This window comes from Vanessa tameamea, chromosome Z (genome assembly GCF_037043105.1).
Source record: "Vanessa tameamea isolate UH-Manoa-2023 chromosome Z, ilVanTame1 primary haplotype, whole genome shotgun sequence".
Taxonomy (NCBI): domain Eukaryota; kingdom Metazoa; phylum Arthropoda; class Insecta; order Lepidoptera; family Nymphalidae; genus Vanessa; species Vanessa tameamea.
Genome location: NC_087341.1, coordinates 10,568,638 through 10,585,714, shown reverse-complemented (window position 1 = coordinate 10,585,714; position 17,077 = coordinate 10,568,638). Strand labels below are relative to the sequence as shown.

The window sequence follows — 17,077 nt, the reverse complement described above, 5'->3', positions numbered from 1 at the left end:
GTTTTATCAGATTCGCGTAGTTTTTATTGAATTATTTAGATCGGATTTGAGAACTAAGGGCTCTTTCGATATACGATAAGAATTACGACTTTACGTTACTAAAGTAACGTCAAACCGTTACGTAAGTCAAAACGTTACGTTACAATAACGTTACGGTTACGTTCAATATTTAGGTAGGATACCAGGTCCTGTTTAATATGGAATTTATAGTAAAGATTTAGTATCCTAAAATTATTCTATGTTAATTATATTTATGAATTTGCACGGACTAAAATATCGGAATATGATGTACAGGATTGTTTCCATAAAAAACCACCTACAGGTTCGCATGTGCTATTATTTGTTACTCGGGGGATCTATTGAAACTTAATAACAAGTGAATCGCATAGCTTTCGAAGCTGCCGTCCTTCAGAGAATATTATAAAGTCAGCTTCACCTTTTTTAAATAATATTTATTTAATGACAATTTGATCAGCACACTTTTCAAATAAAAAAGGCAAACATCAACAACATAAACATTATAAGATTTTTGATGCATAGTTCGACTGAAAAATCTTAACAAATATTTTAAAGTTTAATGTTGTGAATGACACATATCACTTGTTACAATATAAAAACATAAGATTCGAGTAACAGTCGAAAACAGTCTTCCAATCGTCAGAAATATTTTAAGGTAATCCGCAAAAGAAGTTTGGGACAATTTAGATTAGTAATGAGGTCATTTACAAACATGACGAAAAGAAGGCAGAAATTATTTATTAAAGAATATATAATAATGGGTCACATAATGCAGACCCATAAGATCGTATAAATGTGTAAGGAATTCTGTTAGCACCGGTATATAGCTTCCCTTGGTTAAGGGCTCCTTTTTTTAACAGCAACGTTCTTTTTAGTTATATTTATGTCCCGCCAAGGCATTGGTTTTTTTTGGGCATAGCACTATGAACTTTTTTCCATTTGCATATTGAAAATTGAATTTGATGTTTCAAGAAATAATGATCCTCAACTGCAGTTTTATCGGATTTTTAACAATTATTATTGTCAATGGACTGTCCACAAGTGGTACGCAAAAAATCAATAGTCGTAATCTCTAGGATTCTTAAATTTTTTATATCGTCTAGGATAGTTTACCTTTCAAGGCTTTTATATTAAGGACCAAGTAAGCCAAAACGGAGTATCTGTTTTGGCTTACTTGTTGTTGTAACAACTTGTTTTAAGGGTATGCTTATTGATAAGCATACATATAAGGTTGCATGTCTTCAAATTATCTGGTCGTTGTCTCATTCAATTTTCAACTTTTATTAGCTTAGCTTAGGTACACCTGATGATATTTCTACAGCTAAAGCAGGATGGTGTCAAGTTTGCTTAAAGGATTAACACCATAAACACTTAGTGAAAACGAAGACAAGATCAGAGCCAGGTGACAATTATTAGCATTAGGAATGTTATTCAATTGCTTTAGGCTGCATACACTACATCGTTTCGAATAATAATAATTTAGATTTTCTAACATGTTTAATAATTAAACATGTTGTTTAATCAATTTAATGCAATGCTTTACGGGTCGTTTAGCGATGTAAAAAGTCACAGGTTCGATCCTGACCCCTTGTCCGGTGTGTCGAAATCACGAGCATTTTATAAATCAGAGCATCTTTTTGAATTTTCTTGACAATGTTACTAAAACTGTACTCTTTTAAGTATAGGTATAGAAGGTGTATGATATACAAGGCATTGCTAAGGAAGTTTTTAGAATTATTATAAAACTTTATCCAAATGTCCTCAACAGAGCATCCTCAATCAGACAAATAAAGTTTATGCTATTTTCATTTACTTTATTTAAAATAAAAATTCTTCGGTTTCACCAGAATTAAATATAATTAACTTTAAAAGTTAGAAATAATAGGCTTTAATATATATATTATTTTATTTATTTGTTTTTATATAATAAAAAATAATAATCAAAATTTCAAATTTTTATACAATAGGCAAAAACAAAACAATTCAGTATTTTTTGCTCCTCTGTTTGTCCCTCCGTTTTTTGTTTTGTTGCCACTGACGAGCCTCAGTGTTATTAATAAAGAAAATTGGCAACACGAGTAGGCAATAAATATCCGAAACATTCAAATGCAAATATGTTTTCTCATTTCTTCAATAATTAATTTCGTACCACTGGGTTTCTTTTTCAAGCACTATTAAATAGCCTACATTAGTGCAACATGACTATGTAATTTTAATATTAATTTGTCCATACTCTCTAAGTTGAGCGCTTAGTCGGTGGGGTATATCACACAGAGTTCCAATTACCGGTAACAAAAAAAGAGAATTAAAACGCTTATCGCGAACAAAAAGCTTTCCGAGTTTCCGCTGCCTTTTCTACGTTTGTCCACCAATCAGAGGCAGTTCGCGTGACGCGTCGCAATATATGAAAGCAATTTTCTCTCGCTTTTATAAATGCCTGCTGTTGTTGGTCTATCTCGGAAAATAGTTGATACATATTAACTGGTCAGGCTTGTTGCTAGGCTACTTTGATTCTGTATCGTAAGTGAATGCAATCTCATTTGTGACAGTTAATATCGACTCGAATTATATTATTCAACTTTACATTATTTTAAACAGAAATTTGTATAAAAAAAATATCTTATTAATTCCAGTGATTTAGTACTGATTAGAGGATAATTATTTTGTAGTTAATAAAACACATTTTTTTATGGAATATTTCGACGATTCCTCAAAACATAGCACGAGGGATTTGTCGCTAAGGTTAAAATATAATAGATATTCATTTTTAAAAACTGGTATTAGCACCGATTATCGAATATATAAGAATAGCTTTGTAGTTATAAAATCCTTATGCATGTGACTTTTTTGATGATATGTTCTCGTAAGGAATTAAATTTGCCGTACCATCCCGTTACGGCATTGTTTGAACAGCACGTTGGCTCGTGCCGACGCTCCATTTCCATAATTCAACTGGACACCCACGCTAACTCATTCTTCAGTACATGTTGCATTCGTGAGTCTACATTTTGAACTAAATACAAACTCACAAAGTTAAAATTGCAAACGAAACGTTTGTAGGATGAAACTATAGAGAGCTTCGCTGGAGGTATCCACTCTTCTAGTATATTATTTATAATTTTTATTTTGTTGTGTATTTTTGGATATACTTTAATATGTAACAATATTAAAGTATATCCAAAATTATTTAAACATAATTTTGAGTATTAAAGATAGGAAAATTATTTCAGAAATTATTAAACCTAATAAAATGCTAGCACCTTATTCGCTAAATTCATGTCACCTATAATAATAATCGACAGTGACATTTAAAACAATCGAAAGATTTTTGTACTTATAAATTTTTTTAAATATACATAATTAACAAAATCTTGTTCTAATCTTGTATATTTCATAATTATGTTGGTGTTTAGTAATAAGTAAAGGCGAATATGCTACGCTTTGCTGTTTATCGCAATACCATAAAAATTTCAAGTTTTTTATTACAATTGTTAAAAATTAGATATCTAGTGAAATTTTGCCACATATGTATTCAACGATATGCGATGGAGCAGCGTGGTGGAATAAATTTCGAACTCCTCGAGAGGAATGTAGGACTTAGACCAGAAGTGGGTCGTTTACATGCAACTCCCTAATAAAAGTAAAAACTCTATTCTATACTTTAATCAATATACCTATATATATATATATATAACATATTAAAAAGTAACTCTACTCTATACTTTAATTAATCAAAATAAGTAGATTAATCAAGAACTAGAAACCATAAGTATTCCATAGTTCATTAAGGTCAATGAACTAAACTCGTACTGTACCGGCAATTTATTCGGTTATGAATCCATCCCTATTTTTTTTTAATTCAGGGCAGTTTTTTATTTAATTTTTTTTATTTATTAATTACCTGTTTCATCATCAATCATCGATAGTAAATCTTCTTTATATAAATATTTAATAATCGGTAAATTGTGTACAACAAGAATTTAAAAAATATATATTTAGTTGTTTATCGTATTTTAAGACTTTTACAGTTGAGGTATTTTCTGTAATGAAAAAGTATACAAGGCGGGCGGCGGTCAGGGCGGACATCGATCGATATTAAACGCCGCCCACTAGAAACGGGGCCTTCTACCTATGAAAACACCTATTATAGATGCTTAAAATGTCTATAAAAACATTTTACGATATTTTATGTACACATTAACAAAGATATATGGTTATTTTTGTTGACGGATAAAAGAAGCCAAGGAGGAATACGTTTGATAATATAGCGTAGATATAAGCGTTCAATCATTTCTATACGTTTTTTTATCGAAATAGTCGTATGTTGTATATGTTGATACTAAACTCTTCAGTCAAGTATTAAGTATATAAATATCTCGTAAGCTTTCATATATTTTGCATTCATATTTAATTTCAGTAATAAAATATAAGTCAATAATGTACAAATAGTATTCATTAAAAACAGTAGATTGTTATTGTGGTATTTTAATGCTTTTAAAAATTAATGACTCACGCAAAATATTGAAGGATATGAGAAAATACTAGAAGTCTTTGGTATTGAAGCAAATATGCCTTTCTTTTAATAATAAGTACTTCTGCACGCTCATCTGAGTATTAATTCAACTGACTAATACGAATATTTTAAATTTAATTGGTTTATTTTATAAAGAAAGTGAGTTTATATTTGAGATACAAGCACAAGGTACACGTTATTTGACTATTGTTACTTCGTTTTTACTTCTAATAATATAAGTAACTATATAGAGGTTACAATTTACCGTCAGGTGAAGAATTGGTTGTCAGGATTTTTTTTCAAATAAAAAATTGTAAAAACATGTGCAAATATTTTTGTAATCTCTTAAAAAACTTTCCACTTACTTGTATAATGTAATGCAATCATCTCATTTCGACGAGAAAATTTGAAATAGCTGAATAAAAAAATAAATACATATACTTCAAACTAACTACCTATATACTTTCAAAAAATAATAATATTTATAAAATTAGGTCGAAAAAATACAAAAAAGCGAATAAAAGTAGAGTTAAATGAAGCGTAACGCAAACATGTCAGACTAATAAAATAATTTCCACATTAAGTCCCCTGACACTGCTATATGGTGGAGCAAAAGACATTGTAATTCGAGTAATGTTTGCTTTTCCCATAATTTTCGGTAAACGATGGGTCGAGGGTGGGAAGCATGTCGATAGAAAAAAATTGTCAGTATTATAGTCTCCATTCGCTTTACCGATATTTTGTTTTAGAAAAACTCGAATAATGTAACGAATAATCGGATGAAATAATCATTAATGTACTAGTATTGACGTAAAATCGTATACATTTTATGTGAAATCGAATATTTAAGAAGAAAAAGGCTTTATGTAATGTTACCTATCGTGTCACAGTTCACTTAATATTTTCAAAGCTGTAGTGAGCGCTCCCAAAGCGTCAGTTAGTGACCGACCGCGAAGCACGCGAACAATTACGACACAATCCATTCCACAGTATGAACCTTCATATCCACACTAGTTACCACCCGTGACTTTGAACGCTAGCTTTCTCAAATGTTATAAATATGAGAGATAAGCGAAATCATTTTATGTTCTGGCATTTTGTTTTAGATGTAATTATTTTCAGCTTTCAGATTTCGTTTATTTCAAAATGACGTCTATTATGTTTTGTGATTTCAAACACTTTAATAATTTATTTGTTCAACAAGAGACTACGAATGAAACAGCAAAATATTCATTTTAAATAACACTATAGTTCAACAAGTAATCAACAATGCTAAAGGATTTGGTTCAAACTGAAATTGTATCAAAATCATTTAGAACTTATTTTATAACCTTAGAATAGTCAAGATATGATGGGAGAACTGTGAAGGTTTATTTTTTATGGGAAATAAATTGTACATAACTTTATTATAATACAATACATTCCCTCGCAAAATGGTTATCGTATCCACAATCAGATCCTGCAATAAAGAAGGAAGCGGGTCTTTCCGACGATAGAAGCATAAAGATAACTCGGCACTAAACTTGACATAACTCGCACATTACTGATTACTCATCAGCTTTCAACATATTACAAAGATTGTTTCGTTGAGAAAACACCTGACTCACCGACAGTGATATAACCGTACAGTATTGTTCTGTCACGAAATGTAATATTCAGTTTTTGAAAAGAATATTTGTGATTACCTCGACGGACATAAATTTTTTATAAACCAATCGGAAGGTGTCATTTTAGAATTAGTTCATAGTATACTGAAAACCATATTACAATCATTATTTACCGATACGTAATGTTTATAACGAGACAACGATAAAACGAAACGTACGTATCATCGTACATTGGTACCTCATGGATTATTTATTATTATATAACATGTATGTGACGGATTACTTAGATTGTATCTTGATAAATGCTTCCTATGCTGGATTGTAATTCTTGACGCGCCGTATCTTGGACCCGCTATTACCAACTGTATGTATATAATATACTACTTTATATAAGCTACTTCTATGGCTAAATAATCTAACACAATAAATATCAGTAGCATGTTTGCGAATCATTTATGTATATGATTTTAGCATAATGGTCATCATTCAAGCTTTTTACTATGAGTACGATCTTTTCATCACTGTTTGTAATAAAAATGTTCGTATATTAATATCTACATACCGCAGGAAGCGTTTAGCGCCATAAACAAATCACCGCATAAATATTCATGGGTCATCCCCTAGCGTCAGAGGGATGCAATACGTATAGCTTTAATAATAAAAACATATTAGCCGCATTGCATGTCTGTCTTCCGTGACCGGGCAGTTTTACACCTGGTCGAATAGGGAGCGGGGTGGTCGGGTAGATACAGAGGAGGAGGGCAGGGGGGGCCCGCGGCTTATAGGAGTAATGGGTACAGAGAGGGCAGTGGGGGGCAAAGGCACCGTTTGTCAGCGGCCAGCTATTAATGAATGCGCCCATAATGTTTATTGTACCCGCTGAGCAGTTTTTGGGTAATGCTTGTAACTCATCGTTTTATAAATTAACTGTCATGACAATCCTCTATTTGTTACCGGATAATGAAAAATGTGTTACGGGTGATATTAAAGTACAAGTAAGCTGTCAAAATAAAAATAGTGTTCATAATGCATTAATTACATGACAAGAGTTTACATTAACTTACACACACGTCAATAATCGATAAGTATATTTAATGTGGTATCATTTTGTCCACTTGCAGGATCCCTTGCGATAACTATTTTACTTCGCTGCGTTAAATCTATCAAGTACATATATATGTATTTTTGGTCTAATACACTTTGCACGGAAAACTCAGTGGTATATTGAAACTTGAAGTCTTCGCGTTTCATTTACTGAACCATCTTGGTTCCAGTCAATTCAAGCTTTCTTTAATTACATAACGAAAATTATAACAAGACCAAATCAGGTATTTAAGAGATTAATGAGGCATTTGAATTGTTTTTCTCTACAAGCTTTTTTGTTACGATTTACGTAGGAAAAAAGTATATAAATAAAATTTTATACAAATATAAATTTAATATTTAAATAATATTTACCGAATTTACATCATGCGCATTAATAATTATAATTTCACACGGAAATGGGGCTAAACCGAAGCGCCTCGGTGTCACGAGGTCACAATTATCACGTGTTACACGTTTATACTCTTCTGAATCCATTTTATTATAATAATGAAATTATTTGAAGACCAGGGTCGCGTGTGCGCCACGTGTCGATTTGCCCCCACAGTTGACCATTACCTCATTAGATAGTCGTGATGATACAAACCCCTGCTAGGGAAAGTTTAACTTTTTAATTTGATGGCGTCATTGTGGTGAAACACATTGCATTATGCAAGGGTGTGATTTATTTTAGGGGTCCATACGACTTTTGTTTCTTCTAATGCACTTTATATTATTTTATAATAAACCAGGTTATGATTACACATTATGATTGACTGGAAACTTGTTTGAATATTGAATTGACGTAAATTAACTTTTAGTCTTTCTGAAAACTGTAAGATATTTTATTACGACAATCAATTAGCAACCAAAGACACGGCGCGCTAGCAATCTGGCGGGAAGGGGGTTTTGGTAGCGCTAATTAGCTAATGGACGAGTGATGCCACCCTCCGACCCGCTACGCTGCTCTGTAATGGATTGTGGCACGCTCGCCGTCGGGAACATCTCGGATTTCGTTCTTATCATTGAAAATAGTTTTTAGCAATGGTATAAATGTTTATATTAGACATGTATAAAAACTTGAATTTAAAATGAAAATTACATTAGTTTACAAGCTTATGAAAGATGTGATTAATTAAATCGCAGCGCTCATTTTTAAAATCTTTTAACGTTAGGGGAAGATTTGTCGTCTTATTTTTTTAAACTGTTGTAACGTTAGTTAGATATAAGATTTTGTTGGCTGAATGTTAATCTTAAAAATAACACGAAAACAATAAACTTTGCATAAGCTTGCATCAATGTTGTATTTGAAGATTTAATATATTAACTCGCTGAATTATGAAAACCTTTCATTTACCCGTCAGAAAGAAATGAGTATCTTGAAATAGAGTATTAGTAACCATTAGTAGAATATCGTTAACTCATGCAACCGTTTGATAATATTTCATAAAAGGGATAATGTTAGGACTCGTTTTGTACCCTACATCGTAAAATGTTAAAAGTTAACTAATGTTCTTACGCTATTTTGTTGCGAGTTTCCTTTAAATATTATTGTTATTAGTGTAGTCAATGTCGCATATGTGAGTAACTTTCTGACATATGTCAGAAGTAGTTCACAATTGTGTTCGGCATTAAGTTTCGAATTTGCTTTTAAAGAATAGCTCTACTGTGTGATAATGTACTTCCATGAGAACGTAAGTGTTATTTAATACAATAATATTGTTCCTGCGATCTATATTAGGAAAATATTTATGTACAGAAATAAAACATTCAATGAATAGTATACAAATTGAAATGAATATTAATGACAAAAAACCGTATTCTGAAAAAAAATCTTTATAATTTGAATTGTTTTTAAACAACAAAATATTATTATACAAGTATTTTACAACTTAAAATCTATACTGTTTCGAGTCCATCAGAGCGCTATTTAACTAGAAAAGCACCAAGTTTCATCAGAATTAGCTTGAACTAAATGATGAAACCTTCGTCTAATAATAAATAAAATATTAGCAGTATCCTGAATTACTCGATCTGTATATATACATGATGACTTTTTGTCTACAAATTCGTAATCATTAGTTGTTATTAAGTCAATACTTGATCACTTATCACAAGATGTTAATAACTACATATAATATCGGAGATATCATGATAAGTGCTATTTCGCTTATATATATGTACATATATAGACCGTAGGTTTATATGTAGTGGTATACGTAAATTAATTGGTACTAAAAAAAAAAATTACACCTGAAAACTGTTGCGTTTTATCTTTTAAGTCTTTAAAACAGCAGAAAGGCCAAAAACAATAAACGTTTTTTATGATCGGTAAAGACCGTTTAATCAATTTTACTGCCATAACTCATCATCGGTTGTTGACATTTAAGGGAATACGTATTGTCTGAAGGGTAATAAATATTATTAGTAAAATGAACAACGATTATGAACAACGTTATTATAGATATCTTATAAATAAATTAAGATGTAAAATAAACTACATAAAAACTACGATTCGATTTGTAAAATTATACAATTAAATGTATTAAATATACTGGTTGTATAAATTGGCATTTATTTCCGTTGTATACATCTTTATAAGTTTCATGTATTTTTAGTTAAGCATTTCTATAATATTTATCGAAAGCAAAATATATTTACAACATTAATTTCCCATCAAATAAACATCAGGCATATTGTCTTAAATACGAGCACTTCTTAATAATCGAGGCATCATTTTTATAGACGAGTGCAATAAAAAACGCATAACTTGTTCAGCGTAATTGAATGGGTCCGTGGGGGTTGTGGGGGCATTGTCGGCTCAGGAGACTGATGTTTTTAGCTAATAATGATATGATACATTTTAGCTTGGCGTATAAGAAGCGCTCGTAAAGTGTTACAGGATTAAATATAGACAGGAAATGGAGGAAAATATTATTATAGCCCACCGATATAGTCCATGACGCTGTGATGAACTATATTTTTATTAAATAGTTGTAGTTAAATACTAGGTCTCATTTAGCATAGAAAATATTTTTATCGCAGTCTATTATGTTGTTTTGACATTAAACCGACGACGTCGACTGCTTACTGTGACGTGTTCAATATATTTCGTTTTATACGACCTTTAGCCACCGTGCCAGAGTAACCTTTCTACTCAACAACATTGCTCAGCGTTTGAGTATTTTCGTTTCTCTATTTTGTATTGGCAAATAATTGAGAGGTTTGACTGACTCTATTCTTTATTTCTATAAAACGTAAATATTTATCGCCTTTGGCCTTTAACGTTAATTTTATAAAATTTTTAGGTATATTTTTAAAACAATAAATACTATTTATTTTATTTATATTATATTTTATATATATTATTATTATTTGAAGTAATTTTATTTTTAATCTATGCTATTATGTTTTACGCATAATATTTTTGATTTATGAAATCTTTTATGCATGTATTTAAAATACTTTTCATTCGCAGGACTTATTTCAGCCAAGCTTTCAAATTATGGTCGTTTTATGTAAAATTAATATTCATAGCAATTTATAGCAATACATAGTTACATTTTCCAAGTATTCGTCCAATCACGGTTCAGGGCGGGCTGTTGGGGTAAGGGTGGAGTGACACATCAATAAATGCGCGCGCATGCTTTTAGTCTTATTTAAATTTCCATACAATGCCGATGTGGGCTCCGAACAACCCTAGGTATTTAATCCAAAACCGATCGTAGACATATTAGTGGACTAGCTATTTGTTAAGTGTTATATAACTGTAAAGTTCCTATACTTTATATAACTTTATATATCGTAGGTATACAATTATAATATCAAATAAATTTCTCTAAAGGATCTTTGACCTACTTATTATAAATAATTGTATAAAAAAAGTAAAATATAAGTGTTAATAGAGCCTCAGTAAGGCATAAGTAGCGACACAAATTATTAAATTAATTATAAAATGACATTTTATTTTGAAATGTTGGCGAACGTTTCGTTATATGATTTGGTCGTGTTTTATTTCTATTGGGATTAAAGTTCAGATCAATACGAATAGATTTGGTCCAATGAAATAAAGTCCAAGGTGATTGGCTTTTTGCGTTAAAGCGTTTTAAATTCAAGAAACAATAACTGATCTCATGTGCTTGTATCTTCTTCTGGGACTGATTAATTTGAATCGAACAATCCAAATCTGACACAGGCATCAAGAGTGCGTTTAATGAAGGTATTTTTTTAGTCATAAAAAAATTTAATAATGTGTCACTAATGAAGACAGCCCTGTCAGTTGTTTGTCTCTTCGGTTTTCTTAATGTTTACGATTGAATAATAAAGTAGCTCTATTGACACAAAATTCAAATACTGTCAGTTGAACAGGCAACGATATCGACATGGCAGACGCGGTTCATGGTGTTTTTTATGGTACAATTATTCTTTTAACATCTTCTTAATGAGCAAATCATACATAAATTCCCATTTTGCATTCAGTACACTTATTCATGGGAAATATGTAGGTTATTATTATGTTTCCAAAAGTTTTTACATATAATTAATTCTCGTTAATCAATATCAAACCAAACAAAAGGATAATTTTTTGAAAAAAAAAAGCAAATGGTACTGAGATAATTTATCATGACTTTACGAATATAATTTAAATATATAAGCATTAAATACAGGTAATATAATTAAATCTATAAAAATGATGCTCCTTAATTTTGTACGTTCGAAATCTTTTATTGTATGTATGAATGAGTACGAGTAGGAATGTGGCGCACGCGCCTCTCACACATAAGACGCGAAATACACATGTAGACATAATACACTCACAGACAAAACAAGTTATTGCTACTCACACAGCTCACTTTAAATGTCTGCTTGAATTATGGTAAACATTGAAAAAAAAGCTTATAACACTGAACGGAAAATATTTTATACCAATAGACCGATGGATATCTTTGAGATGTACCTACATAGCAAAAGTGTCATAGTAATTCCTAAGTATTTTGATGTAAGTTTAATTAAAAAGTGAGAAATAATTACTTATTTGATAAATTTTATTAGTACAACCTCACCTCCTCAAACGTTCGAATCAGTCTCAAAAGTACGACATAGATTGAAGACGTGGCGAAAACTTAACTTTTTGTTGCTGTACAACTAGCAACACGCCCTGGGTTCGCACGGGTCCAATTTAATAATAAATGCGCTTCGCAATAAAATATTAATATTAATTAGGTATATTAATTTATATTATAAATGAGAAATATGAATGATATAAAAATTGGTTCGAATCTTAGTTTCATTGTTTATTAGTATTATTGAAAATTAGTGTAATTTTAACTGCTGAGGTAAACATTTTTGAATTGGCAGTTATGCGAACGATTTTTTTGGTTGCACGTTATTTGAAATCGGTGATATATTCTGTAGTATTCATTCAAATGACATAGTGTAGAGGCAGTTTAGTTATACATATATTATATTGAATTCCAGATAACTAACATATTTATCTGAATAAGGATTAATATATATAGTATAGTTTATTATTAATTTTTAATAGATAAAAATAGTTATTATGCGTTTATAGATAGATGCTATTGCAGACTTTTTTATTTGGCCTTTTTAATACCTAAGGTTTAGCTAGCGTAGCCATGTAACCGCACGAAAACAGTTTTGGATAAAACACTGTCATATTCACAAATTATATAATATATTAAACTATTAGTTAAAACCGTATCAAAATCCGTTGAGTGGCTTAAAGTAAGTTGACATACAAGCTGAAGCAGATAACGACTTTGTTGTATAACCTACTGTTTATTATAGATAGATAAATTTGAAGTCACACGAACATCAACTTAAATGATTAAAATCATTCTGTATCTAAAGGTAATAACAATTTTTATTATTTTTGAATCAACGTTAAAGTTTTGAACGCGACTGTACGAAGTCTCTTGAATGGCGATGTCGAGATGAGAGATTACTATTTGCCCGTTAGTCGTCTCAATGAATGGTATGCCTCAAATATCCAAATTCTTTTACGTATTTTTCTATCAAAAAGAACCATAACTTGAAGATAATAAGATTCAAAATTGTAGATTTACATTTGAAAAGGTAAATTGCGTAGCTAGAAATGTTGTTGCCCGTTATTAAAAGCAAGTTACTTGGTTAAGTGTGCAATGTAAGTTTTTAAACATTTTCGGTCGGAAAACAAACCCGTAACGCCCACCCGTTGCCGGAAATATTGTACAGATGCTATCGAGACTTTATGTTAGCATGCTACTCACGATTCCGTCATTAGGAGGAATTGTGCACTTATTGCCTCACAAAAAAGGAGCCTGGACAACGATAAGAAAGATAATCGAAAATTTGTCAAATGTTAGTCTAATGGTGAGAATTTCTTTATAGTCTTCAAAAATATATAATTTAATCACTAACGGCTCTTGACAATATAAAGTTGAAACAGAATTGCCAATTTTTTTACTACACTTCTAACAATTAATTTTTAATATCAAGAGGTTCATAAAGTATATTATACAAGCTTATGACGAAACATTTGAAAAGTTTGATGAGCGTTAGTATTGTAATTTTACCGTTGTTTCGCGGTTTCAAAAGTAGCTACTTAGCCGAGAGCGCGTGCCAGTCGATTCCGAGTGTCAGTCTAGCTCTAATCGCTTCATCACGAACTCTGCTGTGACGTAATCGGTAACTATAAACAACTTTTCATTTACTTAGGTTCAAATCCTGATATAAATTACGCGAACTAAAAATTTATATAATGTCTGAAACTAGAGCGATTACACGATAATCATTAATGAATTCAAATCGGACTTTTTCATACAGTTTAGACAAAAAAACAACGCGTAATCTCGTAATGAAATGGTAATAATTATTTTCTTTTTAATTTACATTAAACTCTCCCGTTTCCTAACATATTTTTTCTGTTTCTTCATCAACAGTATAATTTAAAATAGTATTATAATGAATTAAATTCATACCACAGAAAAATAATATATTTGAGAAGCCATCAATGTAACTGGTTATAAAATTTATGTGTACGAGTTGTTTCATTTGAAAAGACGTCTAAAATCCGATCCGATCGCATTTAAGCTTTTATAAAAAAATGGGTATAGTTATAAATTGACAGCAATTAATAATTTTACAGTAAGTACATATCTGTACTACGACAACAATTACATTAAAAGTTTATTTAAAAAAAAAAAAAGGAAACCTGAGTGTTATTGTAGAGAAATCGGTTACTAATGTCATAAATATTATTTTGATATCATACATAAATAATACACAAATTATGTGACGTTGTTAAAAATATCATGTATTTTATGCGTTATCAAATTGCTCGTAACATTAGACGTTCGCGATTTTTTATGAATGAAGTTGAATTGCTGCAACTCAACGATATCATAACGGAACTTTAGCTATTGATACCTCTTTAGCATTGATCGTAAATTATTAAACGCCAGCTTCGGATTATTACTATTATTTCTTTAGGATTCGGTTGTATTATTTAAATAACTTGAATGAATGCTTAAGCGAATGCTATTATATTCATATTAAAATTTAAAAGAGATATCTTTAGTCCAATGAGGGTTGCAATAGAATTAGTAACTCTATAATAAACTGATTGATTAAGCCATGTAAACCGATATTTTACTATTCCTTCTTTTGGAATTATGTATATTAATTCATAATCACAATCAAATGTATGTGTCACGCAAAAAATAACCGACGAGACTCGTTCACAAACCCACAATAGTAACAGATATAAATTATTTTTTTGTAATGTTTAATTTATGTTATTTTTTTATTAAATAAATCCTAATTCATTTCAACATAATCGAGAAATTTATATTGAGTTCAGAATGAAAATGGCTGTGTGGTGATGTCACCGTCGTTGGTATTGGACGGCGTCTCGGCTTGGTGGAATTATTGTGTTAGTTTTAGATATTACTAAGAAGTATTTTATTGTGATGACCTCCTGACCGATTTAAACCACGGCAGCCGTTCTCAAGGGAGACTACCCTTGTGCAATCTCAATTGGACACAACCGGGAAGAGTGCAATACAAACGGCTTTCTGTGTTTTCTAAGAAACGGGAGTAAAAACTTGTAACTTTCAACACCGGGCTGATACTGAAAATATTTAGGCATAAAAATCTGCAACTTTTTTATACCTACGTTTACGGCTCACGTATGATAATAATCATATATGAGGATTTATTACAAGATTGTAACTTTAATTAACTTTAAAAATCCTTGTGTTTACAGAAAGAAAGTTATAAAAATATAAGATATTTTATCGGAACCAACAACGTAGATGCGATTCTAAATTATTAGACGAAGGGTTCTATTATTATTATTATTCTAATCGTCATTTCTGACATCGAAGTCCTATAATTCTTATGGGCAAACCAGTAATATAAACATGTTGAATAATTTATTATTAACTATCGACTTAATGATTTATGTCCACTTTTATAATCACAAACAGTAAACTAGACCGATGTGCGCTTCGAGGCGCGTCGAGCACATCAACACACACACTCAAGAGCTTCCAGATTAACAGTAATCGGCGGCGACTATATAACTCACTTTACAGATATTATGCATGTGTACATATTTTTTCAAGTATTTTTTATCATACCTCATGCCTGGCTTCCTCATCGTGAGTCTATTTCACGCCACGGTTAATACTAATTCAATTTAACCATGGTGGGCTATTTTAAATTTCCTAGTTACATATATCAAAAGCAACACAAATTATAGATTAACAACGAAAGCGATAACTTAGTAAAACTATTATTTAAATTTAAACAATTTCAAAACTATACACATAAATCTTCAGCCACAGTACAATAAAAGTCTATTGCGGGCAAAAATAATATAGACACGCGACCTCTTTTAGAGTAGCTCGCAGTTTTAGTATCAGAATATGATCAGCTGTGAGGTATGTTGCGTATAAAATGCGCATAATTGAGAATGCCATCAATATGAGAGTCGTCAGTCGGCATATTGATATAACTGTCGGGGTCGCGGGAAAACGACGCGGCCGCCCACGCGCCGCCGTAAGAGCAGGTACAGTCACGTGCAAGACTTTTGTTTTATATTTTCCCGTAAACACTTTGCAAATGTATTTAATTTATAAAATTTTAATATCACTAACTCTTGATGTCTATAAAAAAGATTTTAGTAGCGTAGTTTAATAAAGTATTTTTTGGTTTAATTTAATTATACTATATATATTTTATAACTTATTACGTTGATTTGGTGAAGCTATTAATTATTAGCAGTGTTATAAGCAAACCATTTTATAATTCTCATTTAAAATTATTTTAAAAATATATTACTTTTTAAATATTAAGTTACAACGAACTTTCACTTCAAAATATTTTCTCGTTGAATATACCGTGACATCATCGTCACTCCAAGGAGCTAATATCAATTCTAATTCTTTTTTGAGTCCATTATTATTTTATTTTATATCGAAGTCCAGATTTAATTATGTATACAAGTAATTAAAAAAATAAATGTAACTAGAAATATTATTAGAAAAAAAAATGCTGTAAATTATACGATCTCTCTTTTCTCAATTCGTATTCGTAATGTTACGTATTTGTGTCGTTTGCAGTTGAAACAATTATTGGTCATGTAATAGTTCGAAACGATTATTATAACATCAATTACTGATTCCAGAAACTGTTTCTATCAGACTTCTATCAGTCATAATTAATTAACGCTTCATTTTTTATATATTTCTTACATGTATTTTATAAAAACTGTCGTAAGTTTTAAAAGTCAATAAATAAATTGAATCTATAAGTGTATAAGACATCAACGACAGTACATGGTCGCGATACA

General features: G+C 30.7%; 1 protein-coding gene across 1 annotated transcript in view; it reads right to left on the bottom strand.

The window, feature by feature from the left end:
- LOC113402943 (dendritic arbor reduction protein 1-like) overlaps positions 1 to 17,077 on the bottom strand; it is a 53,512-nt gene that overhangs the window by 5,358 nt on the left and 31,077 nt on the right. The window lies entirely within an intron of this gene.